This window comes from Coptis chinensis, chromosome 9 (assembly GCF_015680905.1).
Source record: "Coptis chinensis isolate HL-2020 chromosome 9, ASM1568090v1, whole genome shotgun sequence".
NCBI lineage: Eukaryota > Viridiplantae > Streptophyta > Magnoliopsida > Ranunculales > Ranunculaceae > Coptis > Coptis chinensis.
The window spans coordinates 15,982,716-16,001,327 of NC_141464.1; positions in this window are offsets into that span (position 1 = coordinate 15,982,716).

Sequence of the window (18,612 nt, forward strand, 5' to 3'; positions counted from 1 at the left end):
AATCCCTTATAAAATCCTATCATTTACCACCACCTCAATTCCCCTCCCTCCGCCTTTTTAATGGAACCTTGAGTTTGGATTTGACCTTTTCATTTCTCCTGTGCTTCATAACTTCCTAAACCCTCCTGGTACAAAAATAATACCGAAGGACAAGCCACCTGACACATTCATTTTTAGATATGAGACAGTTCAGACCTACACCATAAATAACTTTTGTGTTAAACCCACATTCACATTTTTTCTATTCCTTCCTTCTAAAACTTATCGATATCCCACGTATCTTCCACAACCATCCATTTTCTCATGATCATTCACTTGGAGACCCTTTTGTTGGAGTAAAAAGAAGAAGTTGCATGCTTGATTAGGTTCTAGGTCCATTAGACTTCACTCTCATTCTGCTAAGCCACATCATAGGAAATCTTGGTGCCTAATTCTGTTTGGGGGTGCTTTCTATGATAATTATTTATGGAAAGACCCACAACTCTTTCGGTTGTTGATATATAGTAAACCACGCATATATATATTTTAGATAAAGTCAAGAGTATCTGACTATAAAAGACTCATTTTTCAGTGTACTCCATTCCCATCTTATTTTATGGGAGTGCACCATTAAGATAACTAGACTCTCCTTTTAGAGTGAGTGGTTGTAAGTGTCGGATCCTTAGTCCACGTTTCATGTAACTCACGCATTCATCTCTTATACTTTTATCTCGTTATTTGAGTAATGTTTCTCTATGGAGTGAGTTTCATTTTCATTTTTAAATTCTTCCTCGTAATTTTGTTTTTTAAAAAAATCAAACATATAAAAATTAAAAAAAAAAATAAAAACATAAACATATATTAGTAAGTCTAGGGAATCTGACTTTAAAAGACCTAAGTTTTGTACAATACCACCTTTCTGGTGTATAGGCCACAAAAATTTTCAAACGTAAAAAAAAAATTCAAATTTTGTTTGGGGGTGGCGTATTTTGGTCTTTCATTTCAAAACTTTTTGCCACCTTTTGCCTATCATGTTTACTCCAGTAGAGTCTAGCTTTGTTAGTTAAGTAATTTCACTGTGCTATTGAATTATTTCATGAACCCCCTTTTCCCAAATTGTTTTGGGGTGGTATATTTAATTTTAGCGCATTGTACGCTCACATATTAAAATTGCAGGTATAAATATCGAAATATAGAACCCATAGACCTTGTTGATTTAAATGGGATGCATAATGTAATTAGGTACCTTAATTTCATAAAATTTTCCTATTTCCCATCATTTCGAAAGCTAATCTTATAGGAGCCACAATATGCGCATGCTTGAATTGTGAACGTATGGTATTATTTTATTTATATGTTAGAGTCAATTTATGTCCCAAGTGCTATTTATTATTTCATGTTATCCCTATATCGGGAGGAACTCATATAGGAATTGCGAATGTTTTTATTTCTTTAAATTAGTCTAGATTAACATTCTTTTTCAGGTGCACTCATTTACAAACACGATTCTATGGTACTTTCTATCCTTTATTTTCATTCCATACGTTGGAGACAAAGCATGATTCTGTTTCGCGGTGGTATAGAAATATGTTGGAAATATTTAAGTACATATTAGGTTGTAGATTATGCATTTTTCTTTATAAAATGTTTAAAATCATAAAAATAGTTTATAATATGCACTTAGTGATAATGGTATTGTTCCCTTCTCCATGATGATATTAGTCTAGAAATCTCACGTAGTACTTAAATTAGGATTTAATTTTTGAAACTTAGATTAATATGTAGGTAATGGTCATTGCATCTTTTCATGAACATCTTGCATGAGCATCTAGGATTGTACTTGGCAGTATTTTTCTGAGACCTAGGTTAGAGTACTTAATACATATCTTGTGAGCATCTAGCCTAAAAGCCTCATAAGAGTGAAAGATCTGAGTGATGACACAAAGGAGAAGTAAATTCCGAGTAGATAAATCACACATCCACTTACTTGATCACCATATCATATCATAAGCGAGAAGTTAATTAGGCCCTCTTTGGATCGATATAGCCAGAAATTCTAACCTAAGTATATTTTTCGCTAGTTACCCCCACTGATCCTTTCATTAGCTTTTTCACAAACTACAAATCCTTTACCCAATAAAACAAAATAAAAAATAAAACCATCCTACCTATCTAGATAAGAATGAGAAATAGGATGAATGAAGAAAAGAAAAAAGAAAAACATGTGGAAACAAAAATTAGTTAGTTGCTTAAAAAAAAAAAAAAAAAAAATAGAACTCCAAAAAACATAATCGGAATTAAAAGCCAAAACAAAAGGGCTAAGGATGAAAACAAAGTGTAGAAGTAAAGTAAGAACAAGGTTTTCTCTAGTTATATATTTTGACGACCCTATTATCTCGGACTTGCCTTTTTTAATATCCATTTTCTTCAATCTTTAACCAACACCTATGCCTCGTATCACCTAATAAAGACATCTAGCTCAATTAGGAATAAGTTGGTGTGATAGTAAGTGGTAGATGTGTTTGATTGACCTCAGCTTCCTTAAATTGTCAGTGAGATTGTGAGGAAGCGTGTGCCCACTGCACATTAGAGTTAGCAAACTTTAATGGAAAAATCAGAGTGTTATGTGTCTTGACACATTCCTTGTGAGAACCTACTTAAGGCACGTAATAAGCACCCAAAAGTGTAGTTTAAACCTCTTAATAGTATTGACACGCTGTCCTTTTGTGTGTATGAGATGGTATATGGAATGTGTGGATGGATGATGAATGATGGTCGTTGAACAAAACATAAGGGTATCAAAACATAATTATCCCTCAATGAGTAAAGGATGAGTAGGATATCGTTCCACTTTTAAGTGTATGTTATATGAAGGACAAGACTGGAAAGGGGGTTTGAGGGATTAAAAACTATGATTATAGATATTGTGAATTGCTTAACTAAATTAAACTAAACTATTGAAACTTTATAAGAGAGGGAATTCAAGAGATTAGAATCCACCGATACCTTTGATCTGTGACCTTCTGCTTCATGGTTGTTCTCACAAGTAGACTACAATTAGGCAATTGAGCGAGTGATGATGTCCTCTTGGATGAAACATCGTTAACGAATAACACTACTTAAGGTTGTTCCTATGTTTATGCTATTAATATCTTCTTTTCTTTTATGTAAGCTCGAGCAACCATTCAATGTATTACCGAGAGCAACATCAAGGAATACTTTCTAATAGGGCGATCATTCAATGAATCATCACTTAAGGCAAACACAAAGAATACTTCCCCTAGGCAGCCACTCCCTGAGCTACCCTTTCTAGGGCAACACAAAGAATTCCTCCCTAACTCTAAAGAACTATGTTTCGACCCCCACCTACGTGGCAAACGTCCATTAGTAGGAGTCTCCACTTTATTCATTTAATCAATAGGGCTAAAGCCCAATGTGCAATACCATGGATCAATATACAAGCCCATTAACTCATGTGTCTAAGGCTGAACCTTAGCCACATGGCTTGCCACTAATGTACGTTAGTTTATGTCCAGATTTGTTTCTTATAAAAGAAATAATTATCAGTTGAGAGTTATATTCTATCACAATTACTTAAGCTACAAAAATACTTGAGTTACAAGGACTCTCTACTCTACCTATATAAATACCAAACTATTTTCCATACAGAACTACATTCTTGAGACTTGATCCCATCGATAATTTGGGTACGTAGGCAACCGCAAGGTACAGTCTCATCATTTTCTCGATCACCATCACTTTTCTCACTACTTTTCTACGTTATTCATCTCTTTCATCACCACTTAGTGTTTTGATCATATTTGGTCGAAACATAATTGGCGCCGTCTGCAGTTCTTATTCAAAACCGACGATCACGTTCTACAAATGTTATGACGAATACTCAATGAGCCTAAGTTCTCGATACACTTACTGACGATCATCACGAATGTGAGGTTCAAGGTCAACCTGGCGGTATCAGACTACTCCCTCCTATTCTTTTTCAACACCGATTGCATGCGACCCGGCTACCATTCCACCGATGCGCCAAATTATTCGGCACGAAGTTATTACCTCTGACGATTCTTCGTCATTTGTTGCCGATAATATCAGTCATATGTCTCGAGAAACACTTCTTCAAAAGTGCATAAGTGTACGACAAACATAATAACTACTACAAACGTCGTCTGAAACGAACCATTCCTCTCAAAGATGATGTTGTATCTGTCACACCACAATGTAACACACACGAATGACATCCTAGCATGTGGGATCATTTACGTGGTGAGGATGAGATTCCTGTTGTTCGCAGCCTATGTCATCCACGAGTTCTCGAAAATGGTGTTGTATATGTCACACCACAACGTAACACACACCAACAATATAGTTGCGTGTGGGATCGTTTAAGTGGTGATGATTAGATTCTCGTTGTTCGCAATGGTTACCCACGAGTTCAAGACAATAAATACGGACTTTGCAATGGTTACTTTTCACGAATCTCAGCAAAGCGTATCTAATTCATATTTGTCCATTATTGTTTGATAGTGACGATGGTCGTCTCATATTATTTGTTAGTACGGCTCTTATATCAGCTAAATGGAGGCATTCTTTCTTTGAGAAAATTGCATTGGCCTGATCTCATGTTGTCAGACGTCTTAAGCTTATTTCAAAGAAGGAATAGTCGAAGTTTATACTTATCGAATATCCACCGCGCAAGTTTTTTTGCAATGTCTACGGATCTTGCAGTTGACAATGCTTCGGAATTCCTGATGACCATAAACTATATCACAACAGCACAAGTCTCACTCCTATCCTTCGTTGTTTGGGCAGAATGAACGATTTACTAGGCCTCAAAGAAATTCATTCAGGACTATGTGAACACCACTCCCGGGGGCGAAGTCTCGCTCACATAGTAATGACCCGATGGTATTAGTGGCCATATATGCTAAAGGATGTTAAGCGTTTGACCGAGAAGTGTGTGCCTTGTCAAAAATATGATATATGATATTGGTCAAACTTTCTGCGATAAAGCGTCATCCAATCCATAAACCTTGGTCATTTGCGAAATAGGGCCTTGACATTGTTGGTTTATTTCTGACAGCCCCTAATTGTGTTCGTTTCTTGCTCATCGCAACAAATTATTTTACTAAGTGAACAGAAACCCCAATCCATGCTTTAGACGTTAAAATTTTTATGGTGTGACATTATTTGTTGTTTTAGTATTCCAGCATCGTTGACTTCTTATAATGGCAAATAATATGTCGTTGACAAAATTTGATAATTTGGTTTTGACTTTACGATTAGTCACAATTTCTCGTTACCATATCATCATTTATTCAATAGACAAACTAAATGAAAAAACAGACAATACTTCATTAGTTCCAATGGTCTAATTATGTTTCCATCGCAACCTTATTATTGCTATGACAAAATCTGACAAAGCTACCACGTTTACCTTCGTCAATTAAAGTTTGAACATTTTTACGCTCGCTTAGTTCGTTACTATCGCTACGACAAAATCTGGCAAAGTTAGCACGTTTAGCTTCATCAGTCTAAGTTTGAACGCTTTTACGCTCGCTTAGTTCGTTACTATCATTAAGAAAAAATCTGACCAAGTTAACACGTTTAGTTTCATTAGTCTAAGTTTGAACGCTTTTATGCTTGCTTAGTTCCTTATTATCGCTACGACAAAATTTGACGAAGTTACCGCGTTTAGCTTCGTCAGTCTAAGTTTGAACAATTTTACACTCGCTTAGTTCGTTACTATTGCTACGACAAAATCTGACGAAGTTACCACGTGTAGCTTCGTCAGTCTAAGTTTGAACGCTTTTACGTTCGCTTAGTACAATACTATCGCTACGACAAAATCTGACTAAGTTACCGCGTTTAGCTTCGTCAGTCTAAGTTTGAACGCTTTTACGCTCGCTTAGTACATTATTATCGCTACGAAAAAATCTGACAAAGTTACCACGTTCAGCTTTGTCAGTCTAAGTTTGAACGCTTTTACGCTCGCTTAGTTCGTTACTATCTCTACGACAAAATATGACGAAGTTACCGCGTTTAGCTTCGTCAGTCTAAGTTTGAACGTTTTTACGCTCGCTTAGTTCGTTACTATCACTACGACAAAATTTGATGAAGTTATCGCGTTTAGCTTCGTCAGTCTAAGTTTGAATGCTTTTACACTCGCTTTGTACGTTATTATCGCTACGACAAAATCTGACAAAGTTATCGCGTTTAGCTTCGTCAGTCTAAGTTTGAACGATTTTACGCTCGCTTAGTTTGTTACTATCTCTATGACAAAATCTGACAAAGTTACCGCGTTTCGCTTCGTCAGTCTAAGTTTGAACGCTTTTACGCTCGCTTAATTCGTTAGTATTGCTACAACAAAATCTGACGAAGTTATCGCGTTTAGCTTCGTCATTCTAAGTTTGAACGCTTTTACGTTCGCTTAGTTCGTTACTATCATTATGACAAAATCTGACGAAGTAAATGCGTTTAGCTTCGTGAATCTAAGTTTGAACGCTTTTATGCTCTCTTAGTTCGTTAATATCGCTAACATAAAATCTGACGAAGTTATCGCGTTTAGCTTCGTCAGTCTAAGTTTGACTACTTTTACGCTCACTTAATCTAATTTTGCCCAGTTAATTTAGCATTGGGGGCGTTTTTCTCTACATGGGGGCATCTCGTTCTATTTTATTTCAACTACGTAAATCAACAACACTGTCAGTAGGTATGTTCTCTGACACAACAACAATATTCAATAGCAAATTCGCACTTTATTTTTATTTTTCATCCAAAGAATTTTTAGCTTTATGGTATTACATTCACACAATTACCTAATCAATTGTCTCTGTCAATTGTCTTATGATCACTCGATGACATCTTCGTTTTCTTCTTCGAATTTTGCATTCACTTCGCTTAGTGCTTTCAGTTTACTATCTTCCGACTTCATTATTTTTTCTAAGGCATTGTGCCGATCTTTCTCCGACAAATTTTCTGAGCAAAAAATTTCGTCAACTTCATTATTTTTTCTAAGGCATTGTACTGATCTTTCTATAATAAATTTTCCTAACGATAATTTTCGTCAGCTTCATTATTTTTTCTAAGGTACTGTGCTGATCTTTCTACGAGAAACTTACCGAGCGAAAATTTTCGACAGCTTCGTTATTTTTTCTAAGGCATTGTGCCAATCTTTCTCTGAGAAATTTTCCGAGCAAAAATTTTCGTCAACTTCATTATTTTTTCTAAGGCATTGTACCTATTTTTCTACGATAAATTTTCCTTGCGACAATTTTCGCCAGCTTCATTATTTTTTCTAAGGCATTGTGCAGATCTTTCTACGAGAAACTTGCCGAGCGAAAATTTTGGACATCTCGTTATTTTTTCTAAGGCATTCTGCTGATCTTTCTACGAGAAATTTTCTAAGTGAAAATTTTTCCAAGTGAAAATTTTTGACAGCTTCATTATTTGTTCTGAGGCATTGTGCCGATCTTTCTAAGCAAAACTTTCCGAGCGACAATTTTCGATAATTTCATTATTTTTTCTTAAGCATTGAGCCGATTTTTCTGAGCAAATCTTTCCGAGTGAATTGAACCTTTCCAACACTTTCATTATTTTTTTCTAAGGCATTGAGCGGCTTTTTCCGAGCGAATTGAAATTTTCCGACAGCTTCGTTATTTTTTCTAAAACTTTGAAGCATTGAGTCGATCTTTCTCAACGAAATTTCTGTCAGCTTCTTTAATTCGTCTATGGCATTCATTGACTTCTGCACGAATCCTTTCTCCATCAACTCTTCGTGAATTTTTTTCGCCCGTCATACTGCCGTTTCTACCTGCGACGACAAGAATAAACATTTCGTTAGTCTTTCAGACTTGACCAAATTTTTAAAATAACTGATAAAAAATACTAACATACTTGTTTTATGCTGTCACAACTCTTTGACACTGCTTTTTTCATATTCTCCGGACTTTTCTCCGTCTTCTTTGACATTCTTCGTCTTCTTCGGCAACCCAAATTCAATTTTGATCAAAACCCAACAATTTGAACTTAACATACTAGCAGATCCAATTTGAAACTGATTAATCTTGACCTAGATTATGCTGGTCAATCTTTAGTTGCATATCCAATTCGAAATTACCGACATCTCGTAGTAAAGAGAAATTCCAATAGACTTCATTGTAAAACCACGCTCTGCTTCATCTGACAAGGAAAAGAGAAGACGATAATACCATGAATCGGCTTAACAACAAACACATTACTAACCTTTTCTTCATCTACCCGCTGCGTCGAAACCAACAAAGGCACATTACGGACTTTTGTTTTCGTTTATCAGTACTAGATCGTGACTTCTTTTTTCTTGTTTCTTCTCTCTAAGATTTGTGCTAGGCTTGGACTTCTCTCATACTGTTTTTTGATTGAGTATATTTTGTTATTAGTTCCCATCACATGTTTCCATCTCTTAATATATGAGTTATCTCCATCTCCTTTTCAAATCTTTGGTGTTCAATTCCATCACGTATCACGTGCACAGTGTGCACAGTTTTGTTTGACAAGGAATCCTGTTTTGTCATCTTGTGCATATAATGTGCACCCATTAAACCCGGCTCAGAACCCCTTAAACTCAGATCGGGTTGTTCTCTATTAAACCCAGCAAACCCAGACAGTTTCAATATACAGGACCGACTTAGTAACCCAGTTTTTGTAAATCTTTGAAATTCAAAACTTAATTTGACACTCTGGAGCTCACCATCTAGAAGGTCTACCACTACAGCCTAACCACTTTCTCGAATAGATTCCATCTTTTTGCATACTTCTATTAATGCTAAGGTCAGCAAATCCTAGTTAAAAATTGGTTTTCTTTATCGATTTTTTGTATCATTTATTTTAATTCTCGCTTCACCCTCTATCAATTAATTACATTGCATCCTCCTATATATTAGTTTAAAATTATTTAATACACTATTTCACGCATTTTTCTCGACATTCCATTTTCATATCGTTTGCATTCACACACATGACAATTTGTTATACATTCCGCTCACTCTTTTCTTTTTCCATTTTTTCATTGATTTTTCTTCTCTTCTTTGCCATATGAACTTTGTTCGCATGTCAAAGAGGGGGTGGTGTTTCGACCCCCACCTACGTGGCAAACGTCCATTAGTAGGGGTCTTCACTTTATTCGTCTAATCGACAGGGCTAAAGCCCAATTTGTAATACCATGAATTAATGTACAGGCTCATTAACTAATGTGTCTAGGGCTGAACCCTAGCCATATGGCTTGCCACTTACGTACATTAATTTATGTCCAGATTCATTTCATATTAAAGAGATAATCATCAATTGAGAGTCATGATCAATTACAATTACTTGAGCTTCTTCTGGTTGAAGTGATGCTATGTTGTTGAGCAAGGGACAATGGGTAGATACGTGATTTAAATCGAAACAGAAATTGCATGGTTCTATATCTATGTTCATGACTAGTTGAGGAGTATACTCTTTTTGTTTGGTTGCGATGTGATGAGAGCCCAAGACTATAGTTTTAACCCCTTAATAATCTTACTTTTAGACCAATTATGCGAGTAATAAATAAGAGTTAATGCTGATTACGTGTTTTTATGTATTTCAGACAGTAAAGTCAATTATGTGCAGAAATGTGCCACTTTAGCAAGATAAAGGAGCAAGGGTTGGTTGCTAAGAAGTTCTGTGATAAAGGCCAAGATTCAAGGAGACAAAGCCTTTGTAAAGCCCGGTCAAAAGCTGAAAAGTCAACACGGGCAGAAACAGTGCACAAGTCAGCAGAACTTCCGAAGACCATATCTTTGGACTCAGACTTCGGAATTTGGCCTACTTTATGTCAAAACGACCGGCTCGGAAAGAGATTTCTAATGGTCTAAGCTTTGGTCTAATCAGAGGAGCAGAAGTAGACGAAAACTCTATTGAAGACAAATCCAGCGGAAGAGCCCTTTTTGGATTGAAAGAATTGGGTTTTGGGCCCGATTTTCCGGCCCAAAACATGGCTCCAAGCCCATACACGATTTTTGGATCTGAAGCATATAAAAACAAAAGCTTAGCTTTTTGTTAATGGTAGATAGTTAGACCTAGATTAGAAATTAGATTAGTTAGCCTCCATTAATTAGTTTTAGAACTTAGTTTTAGAATTTCAATTAGTTAATTAATTAGTTTTTTCATATCTTGTTTTAGATCTAGTTTCATGTTTAATTAATTACTTTAGAACAAAGTAGATTATTAATTTAAATTCATTTTGAATCATTGTTCTTATTGTTCTATTAGATTTGTAAAGTTAATTTCTTATTCAAATCATTACTCTCACTATTGTTCTTTGTGTTTGTTCAATTGAATTTGTTTAAGTCTTGAGAGTTAAGAGTGGAATAATTCCGTACTCGTTATATTGCATGAATATATAAGTGGGAGTAGAAAATAAATAGTTGATACTGTAAGAATAAAATTAGAGTAATCTAATTGAGTTTTTATGGGTTATCAAATGGCGCCGCTGCCATCTTAATCTCGTACAAGACAAGAATTCAATTGCTTGAATCCAAGGGACAATCCCCATTCTCTACCCACCCACCCTTTTAATTTTTCATTCTTATTTCTTGAATTTTTGGAACTGTTCACTGTTTTAGGCATAGGGGATGCGGATTCATAGAGAAAAACACGACGGTAAAGGTATTTCTAAATTTTCGAAAATTTTGAAAATTTTCAGACATAATATTTAATGTGTTTTTGATTTACTGAAATATTTTCAGATTTTTCCAAGTTGGTTTACCTTGTGAAAAAATATGATCTTTACAGTGCTGCATTTCAGTTTTTAAACCGTAAGTTCTTGAAAAATAGACGAGTAAAGTTACTTAGGCAGTTCCAAAAATTCTAAACTTTTTACAAGAGTATCTATCCTAAGTCAGGAGTTTTCAGTAACAATTTGATGATTTTTTTATTTGTTTTAACCTCCTAACTAGTGGATTGTTTTCAGTGTGTTTCTGCAGTTTTGCAAACACTTAATTTCTGGAACACCAGCCTATAAGGAGGGTTTGTAGAACTCCAATTGCTCTAAAATTTTTACAGAAACACGTAGGTCTGTCAGGAGTCTCCAGTAAAATTTTGGTGATTTTTGTCTCTGTTTTGATTGGTTAACCATTCCGTTGTTTGTATTTTGTCCGAAAACTGTTTCACAAACTTTGAAGGGCAGTAGAAGGACTTTCATAGCTCCGATTAATCTGATATTTTACAGGCTACTTGATAGATGTCTTAGCAATTTACTGTAAAAACTTTTAATTTTTTGGAGAGCGCAACCCGTGCCTATACAAGGCCAAACCTGAGCGCGACCGGAGCCCAAAACACTGGAATTCCAAATTCCACATGAGCGTGACCCGCGCCCTGGGCAAGCAAAAGTTGAGTGCCACCCACGCCCAAACGCCTAAAAAAACCACTTTTTGGCTGAGCGCGACCTGCGCTGTACCTAGGCCAAACCTAAGCGCACCCCGCGCCCTCTTGTGTACCAGCCCGATTTTTCACAGGTCATTCCAAATTTCCATTTCTTCAAGTTTTTCAGTGTTCTAACTTGTTATATACACTGAACACGCGTAAACAAGACGTTATTAGTAAGCGAAGCAAGGAGACATTCAGGTACTCCTTCTTTCACTCCTCGTTTCTTCTGTCAGAGGAGTTTAATTCTAGTATAATCAGGCTTGTTTTCTTAAAACACAATACCACACGCCTATCTAGAAATTTATAGTTAGAGTTTTGGTTGCATATTAATTGCCCTATAATATATTTGAAAAACCAATATGGCATATCAATATGTAGACCAACAATCATATGATAATTATGCAAACCCTTCACCATGTTCATGTTGTGGTAGTCCTAACCATTGGGCTTCTCATTGCCCATCATATGAAGAGCAATCATATAATTATTATGAAAACCCTTCACCATGTTCATATTGTGGTAGTCCTGACCATTGGGCTTCTCAGTGCCCATCATATCAAGAGTTTGAGCTTACTATAAGATATAATAATAATTATGAACCACAATTTTCAAACATTCATAGTAACTCATACAATCAAGAGTTTTCTAGTTATCTAAACTATTCATGGAGTTCCACCAATAACAATCAACCAGCCATTCAACCTCAACATAACCCATCACATTACGATATCAACCAGAGTCACTCAAACGCTAATAACTATTACTATCAAACACCATACCAACTAGAACCACACCACTAAGTTTCCCCTCCGCTAACAACATTTGACAAAATAATGGCCCAAAACAAAATAATACTTCAGAACCTAGAATGGACAAGATTGATGTTAACCTCACATAACACAGAACTTTCAACCTTGCCCGAAATCGACACACAAGTAGAACAACCCATTCCCATAACCACACCATTCGACCTAGTTAAGACCTACCCTGAATTTCATGAACTATTACCTATCCATGACCCTCCCATTAACTATTATGTTAACTCCACACCCCACCTGGATGAGAAAATTCTTGAAGATGACTCTTTAGGACTTGTTTTGGATGACCACTCAAATTTGATAGATGCCTCCGAGGAACCTCCCACTGATCCATCTGAATATGAATATAATAATGACACATTAGAAGATATTTATAAAGATGTGACGGAGGAAGAATTTGATAACTATTGGCATTCTCTTAATATGGACCCTCCTATTGAGCATGTCCAGGCTTTTGAGTTTGCTAACCGCACTTGGCTGGATGATTCCTCGACACATTCGAATGATGTCAATGAGGATACTTATAGTGTTTTAGAAGAAGAGGGTGAGGACATAGAGATTAACAATTTTAATCTAAGGCATGAACAAGTTAATGTGCAAGAAAAAGAAGAAGTAACTTCTTTAGCGCAATGTGAATCTCAATTTAGTTTGGCAGCTGAGAAAATAACAATGGAAGGAATAGATAACTTTCTTAAAGGTAAAGCCACGAACCACAACCTTGTAGATTCAGCCAAGCCAAATGTAGAGTTCTTAAGAGCGTGTGAGGATCCAACAACTGATGAACCACCAACTGACCACCAACCACCTGAGTTACCACCTCCTAAAATCCAACCATCTACCAACACTAAACCATCCATTCACCCACCATTTCAGAGGAACCTCAAATTTGCACTTGAGCCTATTGCCTCAGAGACCCTCTATAATTTTTTCAACCCTCACACTGATGAGTGTTTGCCTAGCACACACTCCCATGAGTACACCATTCCAATAATTGAGAGCCAAACGTTGACCGAGTATAGTGAGAAACCTAGTTTGTCTTATTTTTCCTCATCTGAACTTCATGAAAGACATCACGATCCACACTTCATTCCCTTCGCACCTAAAATATCACTAATTCATCTTTTGGGTCATTCCAACTATTTAAAACAACTACAACATGATGGGTTGCATATGTTCTTTGATAGGATGCATAAGTTTTCATTCCTTCGCTTACATGTTTGCTTCCAATTATACAACATCATTCTGTTTGATGGTGTTGTTAGTATCATGTTTTTATGGCTAGACCCCGAACTCTTTTGACTATTTGTTTATAGTTGACCACGCATCATCCATTTTGTGCCACCCCAGTTTCTTGTTTGTTTGGGGGTGTGCACAGTCTAGGGGAATCTGACTCAAAACGACCCCACATTAAGTCTTGGGAATTCAACTTTAAAAGACCCACGTTTTAAAACAAATTTTCAAAAACCTGTTTTCAAAATTTTGTTTGGGGGTGGGGTGTTTGGTTTTTCAATTCTTGATCACTAAACTTCCTATTCTTATCCCTTCCCCATCTCGTAGCTAGATTTCTTATTGTTTGTTGTTTTGATGTTGTTTTTATTGTTTTTAGTAGTTTGGATATTAAGTTGTTAAATTCAGTAATTAAATTTGAATTCGTTAGTTAATTGTAATTGAATTTCATTTTTTTTTAAGTTAAGTGGTTCTTTTCAAATTGTGCATTGTTTTTATCGTTAATCCCACCTTCCCGAATTGTTTGGGGGTGGTATTATTTAGCCTAGCATAATTCGTTATATGATCATCTATTGTATACTTTGTTTTGGAGTGAGGATTGAGAATATTGCCGATATGGGCATCGCTATGAATAGATATTGTGGAAGGATGAAATCTCGATGAGTTAGGCAGTTTCTATCCTAAATTCAACCTAAAAGATATTAGGGTTGTTTTAGAATCAAGAATATGAGTTGTTTACGTTTTCAGTTTTGGAAATTTTATTATTTCCGGCAATTGCCTTAAAGCTTTTTGGCAACTTTCTGATTCGTCATAGCAATTTACAACCTATAAAAACTGCATTCATTCTACACTCACAACCCCAACTACATCTCACATTCATCTCTCACGTTTCACTCCCACTTTACCTTATTTTTCCTTCACACTTCGGCCTATTAGGTCCCCGAGCGCACCTACACCCCAAAGGAGCGCCACTTGCACCCTAAGCACTGTTAGAGAAATCCTACCCTGAGCGCCACCTGCGCCCAAAAACTAGAATTCCAGTTTTCATCCTGAACGCACCCTGCGCCCATACTAGGCTAAAGGTGAAATACCACATGCCTGTGTGCACGGAACTTCGAAATTCACCGGGCGCCCTGCACCCAACCCAAGCATAGCTAGAGAGCACCTGCGCCTTGGCCCCTACGGGCACCAAAAATTTCTAGTTTTCTGAGGGTTGTTCCAGGATAGTTGCAACTGTTCTAGAGAGTAGTTTTGTGATGACATCCCCTCGTATCATACCGGAGCAGTCTTTTGAAGACTTGTTCCAAAGTCACACCTATGGTGCTTGGTTTCGCGAGGTGATCATACAAGCAAGCTGGGAACCACTAATGCTAAGTCCTGATGAACTTTATTATCCTGCACTTACATCTTATTTTTATGATAATTGTAAGTTCTTTGATAGACCGGATGGAGAAAAAGTGTTCTCCATCACCATTGAGGATGAAACGATGGAAATTACTAGGTTCTTCTTAGCCTTTGCTCTCGGACTTGATATGCCCGCTGAAATACAAGACTCATTAGCCTATTTGGTAGATAATACGTACCTCTATAACTATGAGGATTTGCATGAGCATTATGGGGCAGGAACCTTTAGGATAGTGGACCAAGGGGAATATAACGTCGCCTTTGGTAGCCTGTCCATGAACGTGGGCACAGTGATGTTCTTTATAATGCTAAACATATTAGGGGAGTGGCATTTTTCTTCTGCGAATGACGCCACTTGCGACATTTTCCTTGCTCTGGTTAAGGGACGCCTGCTATATGACCTTCCCAAGACATTAATGTCTAGTTTAGCACGAGCCCAGAACATTAGGGATAAGTATCTTCTTATGCCTGTTTTAGTTTCCCATATTATGCTATGTTTCTTCCCTATTTTTTGTGCCCGTTACATGGATCGGATTGGGGTCGACACTGTGAGACCCACCAACTCTATTATTTGATCCTTCCGTGCAATGACTTGGCCGGGATGGCAGGTGCAACTTCATTTGGTTGCCCCTTACACCCCATCCAACCAAGTGGCGCTAAACAGGTTAGCGATTGTAGATGATACATGGTGTGAAGCCTGGCAAGTTATCATGGCATGGCAGGACGCGAAGGAACCTCATCTCTTTAAAGATGAGTCTGATGAGGAGGAAGAGTAAGCGGGAGTGCAGGTAAGTTTTTATTTTCAGTTAGTGTCTGCTTATGTCCCAAGCAAGTAATTTCTTATTACCCCATAACGGGTGGAACTCCTATAGAGTTACGTCAGTTTTTATTTCCTATATTAGTATGTTATAACTTTATTTTGCAGATGTTCCTGAAGTTCACGTGCTTAAATGGTATTTTCCCTACCCTCTTTATTTTAAATACTTTGAGGACAAAGCATGCTTCTTGTTTGGGGGGGGGGCATAGAAATACGTGTAATTAAGGCATCTGTTAGGATATAGATATGTATAATATGCACTTATTTTCTAGTTAAAATATCAAAAATTAAAAAAAAATAAAAATAAAAAGTTTATGCTATACACTTAAGAATATTGGTATTGTTTTCCTTCTCTATGCTCTTAATAATCTAGAAGTCTCACGTAGCTTTTGCATTAGAATAGTTTTTATAAACTTAGGTTAATATGTAGGTAATAATCTTTGCATCTATCTATAAATATATTACATGAGTATCTATGATTGTTAGCGACAAGTTTAAAATCTAGGCAGTACTTATTCTACAAATCCTGTGAGAATATAGCCTAAAGCCTTATATGAGTTAAACATTTGAGAAATGACACAAGGGAGAAGTAAAATCCGGATAGAGAAATCACACGTCCACTTGCTTGATCACTATACCATATCCTAAGCGAGAATTCAGCCCCTCTTTGGATCGATATAGCCAAATTCAACCCTTATGAAATTATTTTCCGCTAAAATAGTCCCCTCGAGACCTTTCCTTAGCCTTTCATAAACCACAAATCCTTTAACTTTTGTTACAAAAACAAATTAAAAAAAAAAAAAAAAAAAAAAACCCGTTTCTTTGAATAAGTCCGAGAATAGAGATGAAGAATATAAAAAGAAAAGACCTTTGAAATCAAGAATTTGTCGGTTAAACTTCAAATAAGAAAAGAAAGTTTCCATCCAAATAAAATAAATAAAATAAAATAAAATAAAAATAAAAAAAAATAAAAAATGAATAAGAAAAGAAACAAATAAAAGAAGATAAGAGTTAGAACTCCAAAAAAAAAATAGAATCAAAGGAGTCAAAAGCCAAAGAAAAAGAAAAATATGGCTAAGGATGGAAACAAAGTGTAGACGCGAAAATAAGGAACAAGGTTTTCTCTAGTTACATAATACGAGACTCTATTATCTCAGACTTGTTCTTTTTGAATATCCATTTTCTTCCTTCTTAAACCATCTCCTAACCCCCCCGGAACACCTAATAAAGACCTCTAGCTCAATTAGGAATAGGTTAGTGTGATAGTAAGTGGAAGATGTGTTTGATCGACTCCGGCTTCCTTGTGTGTCATTGAGATTGTAAGGTAAAGTGTGCCCACTGCACACTGGAGTAACGAAACTTGAGCGGAAAAATCAGAGTGGTTTTTATCTTGACATTTATGTGAAGACCTACTTAAGGACGCTATTCCGAGTTTCAGAAACGGACATGCTATTGCATTTCATAGTATTACTCATTGAATATATGTTTATTGTAGATGATTGATTATTATGCATATATTAGCTTAGGTTTCGACTTGATTATTCTATATTCATTATTATTGAGATGTATAGTTAATTTAGAGCATGAATAAGGAAACAATAGTTTTATTTCTTAGTCGTTGTAGTATAGATGAAGTTTGTGAGTACCTTCACTGGAAAACTCTCACGAGGCTATAACTCGTCCACTAGGGAATTCCTAGTAGTTGAAGGCCTTGTTGCATATGGTAAATGCAATCGCACTCAGCGAAACGAGAGTAGTTAGAACTCCATTTTTGGTCACTTATTCTAATTTCTCATATTTGCTTGAGGACAAGCAAAATGCTGTTTGGGGGTGGTTTGATAAGGGCCTAAAACTGTAGTTTTAACCCCTTAATAATCATACTTTTAGACCAATTATGCGAGTAATAAATAAGAGTTAATGCTGCTTACATGTTTTTATGTATTTCAGGCAGTAAAGTCAATTATGTCTTGAAAATGTGCCACTTTGGCGAGATAAAGGGGCAAGGGTTGGTTGCTAAGAAGTTCTGTGATAAAGGCCAAGATTCAAGGAGACAAAGCCTTTGTAAAGCCCAGTCAAAAGCTGAAAAGTCAACATGGGCAGAAACAATGCACAAGTCGGCAGAACTTCTGAAGACCATATCTTTGGACTCAGACCTCAGAATTGGGCCTACCTTATGTCAAAACGACGGTCTCGGAAAGAGCTTTCCAATGGTCCAAGCCTTGGCCCAATCAGAAGAGCAAAAGAGGACGAAAAGTCTGTTAAATCCAAATCTAGTGAAAAAGCCCTTTTTGGACTGAAAGAATTGGGTTTTGGGCCCGATTTTCTGGCCCAAAACATGGCTCTAAGCCCATACACGATTTTTGGATCTGAAGCATATAAAAACAAAAGCTTAGCTCTTTGTTAATGGTAGGTAGTTAGACCTAGATTAGAAATTAGATTAGTTAGCCTCCATTAATTAGTTTTAGAACTTAGTTTTAGAATTTCAATTAGTTAATTAATTAGTTTTTTCATATCTTGTTTTAGATCTAGTTTCATGTTTAATTAATTACTTTAGAACAAAGTAGATTATTAATTTAAATTCATTTTGAATCATTGTTCTTATTGTTCTATTAGATTTGTAAAGTTAATTTCTTATTCAAATCATTACTCTCACCATTGTTCTTTGTGTTTGTTCAATTGAATTTGTTTAAGTCTTGAGAGTTAAGAGTGGAACGATTCCGTACTCGTTATATTGCATGAATATATAAGTGAGAGTAGGAAATAAATAGTTGATACTGTAAGAATAAGATTAGAGTAATATAATTGAGTTTTTACGGGTTATCACGATGGAATCTATCTTTCTTGTGAGGGTTTCGATTAGTGTTTTAATCTCTGGATTAGATTTTACCTCGAAGATACCATTGGCTTTAGAGGTACTGGGCTAGG